The sequence below is a fragment of the Octopus bimaculoides genome, chromosome 20, assembly GCF_046866305.1.
Source record: "Octopus bimaculoides isolate indiv1 chromosome 20, ASM4686630v1, whole genome shotgun sequence".
Lineage (NCBI taxonomy): Eukaryota > Metazoa > Mollusca > Cephalopoda > Octopoda > Octopodidae > Octopus > Octopus bimaculoides.
The window spans coordinates 40,344,709-40,347,185 of record NC_142947.1 but is presented as its reverse complement, the minus strand read 5'-3'; the positions used below and the strand labels follow the sequence as shown (position 1 = coordinate 40,347,185).

The 2,477-nt window shown below is 37.3% G+C and overlaps 1 pseudogene; it reads left to right on the top strand.

The window, feature by feature from the left end:
- Positions 1 to 1,337: 1,337 nt before the first annotated feature.
- LOC128250385 (5S ribosomal RNA) lies at positions 1,338 to 1,456 on the top strand (annotated as a pseudogene).
- Positions 1,457 to 2,477: the final 1,021 nt, after the last annotated feature.

Below are 2,477 nucleotides of genomic sequence, written 5' to 3'. Positions count from 1 at the left end.
GTTTATTTATCGCAGTAGGAAGTACGAAGGAGAAATGAAATAGATATTCATTAAAGCATCTGAATAAGATGAAGTTATTGTATTTCGTAGAAATATATTTACAGATGTAAAAGCCATTATATGTAGATTAACTAAATGGAGGACGAGTTTTATTCGTTGTTGTGGAGACTGGATCTTAACATCATCGTCTCACCAAAAACTTATGGCTGAAGTTTATGTTCTTAAGCATCCAACTTTATGCATCACTGAATTTTTACGATTTTAAAGATTCAATAAAGTAGGATATAAAGGTATAGAAACTATTTAAGAATGTATAGTGAAAGTCTGTATACCGGTGATATTTGGAATGGAATTGTAGTGAAATTAACGTGAAATGTTTTATAGTTGTGAGAGATTGAAATGCATTTCTCCACGAAGAAAATGCTTTTAGAGCGATCATCAGTTATTTCAGTTATTTCAACATGTGAAGCTGTTGATTCAACCAAACCAAATAACTTTACGCTAAACCAACCAGTATATTAATGACGTCAGGCTTCATACCTCTGTGAATTTGTAAGGGACACATTATCTTCTGTAGTCCTTTTAAAGTCAACCTCGACCAGTACATGTGAAGTGAATGTGACAACCCCGTTGGCACAACATAAATTTACTCAGGGTATTGATGGTTTGACCCAAAGAGAGGATGAATTGGTGTGCATAGACTCACGCATTGATGGAACTCGCCTAAACTAGCAAGTTACAAAGTCGAATAATAAAAACAACCTTGTTGCATACAAAAGCCGAAGACATCATCAAAAACGGCAAAAATCAGTTCAATTATATAGTGCCAATCAATAAAGATCATAATGAGAAGTTCTTGCAAAAACCATACGGAAAATTGCTGTACACTTTTATACGTATGAGAACTTTAATGCAAATAGTCAGCAGAGGATGCAGGGAAGAGACGTGAAGTGCCAGCCACCCCAAACTTATATAGGTAAATTGCTCTTGGAGAACATCACAAACGAGTGCGGTAACGATAACTACGGCATCGTATTGCTCATAACAATTGCTTACAACGTTCAAATCAAAGAAATTTCCAGAAATTAGACTATATACTCGTACGACACGAACCAGTCATGGAAAAACTATTGAAGCGAAAGGAAGAGAAAAGCGTGCGAAAATGACCCCAAATCAAGAAATGTGTAATAATACTGACTGGAGAAACCCCAAGCTTTGGCATGCAACAGTAACTGATTAGTTAGAACGCATACATGAGTTCAAGTTAACACCAGGATTTTTGGATTCAAAGACACGGACAGTGTGCGTAAAAGAATATATTTTATATTTATAAAAATTCTTACGGCCATATCACGCTGAGAGCACCGGTTCTCGTCCGATCACCGAAGTTAAGCAGCATCAAGCCTGGTGAGTACTTGGGTGGGTGACCGTCTGGGAAACCTAGGTTCTATAAACGTCCCACACATTTTTAAACGGTGGTGCAGCAGCATGGCCGCAGCTCTGTGCTGAAACTACAAAAAAATATGTGTTTTGCTGTTCACAGAATGTTATATAAAATAGAAACAGTTGAAGTGGGTTCTGTACACTTATATAATTAAATGGATATCTATTTGAAGTAAAATTTCAAGTCGCTCACTGCTGTTCTTTTCGAGGATAATTAGAAGTTGTCATCTGCTATGTTCTTGGGGAATATGTGGCGTAAAAATGGTCAGGTAAATGGAAATTGGAGGAAAATATAATTTACTGTTAAAACAGGTGAAACACGAATTGTGTAATTGTACCAAGGAGAAATGTGTTGGTAAATTAATGTAACAGATTTCTCTCTCTGTCTCTTTGTCTGTCTGTCTAATTGTCTCTCTCTCTCTCTCTATCTCTCGGTCTCTGTCCTTTTCACTCTTAGTACTTTTTATCTGTCTTTCTCTCACTCACTTCGCGCGCACACACACACACACACACACACACACACACACACACACACACACACACACACACACACACACACACACACACACACATCTGACAATTTCCCTCATGCTTGAATTTTTCCTTTCCCCCCCTCATCGATATGAATCTTGCCCCTCGCAGATTCAGTTCCGTTTCTCTCTTTTTATCTATATTTCTTTCTCTCACTCTATCTTCCTATCTTTCTCTGTGTTCATCTTCAAATAAAGTGCCCAAAGCACTTTATTTTCTTCGTTTTCCAGTGCCACATAAACGCTAAGTCTATATAGGAAGGCGTTTTCCTGGCCAAATGTAAGTTTTCCTTTCGGATAAGTGAGTACTTTCCTGAGAGAAAAGAGAAAGCTTTTAACGATACATAAATTCTATTTCATAAAGAATCTACTTCTGCGCGAAGAGTACCAATTTCTGATTAATTTCCTCGTTTTACTCGATTCCACAGAGATTCAGCTGGACTTGTGTTCGCATGTTTAATAAAATCTTGGAAATCCCTGGAATTTTTGACCGGCAGGTGTTAA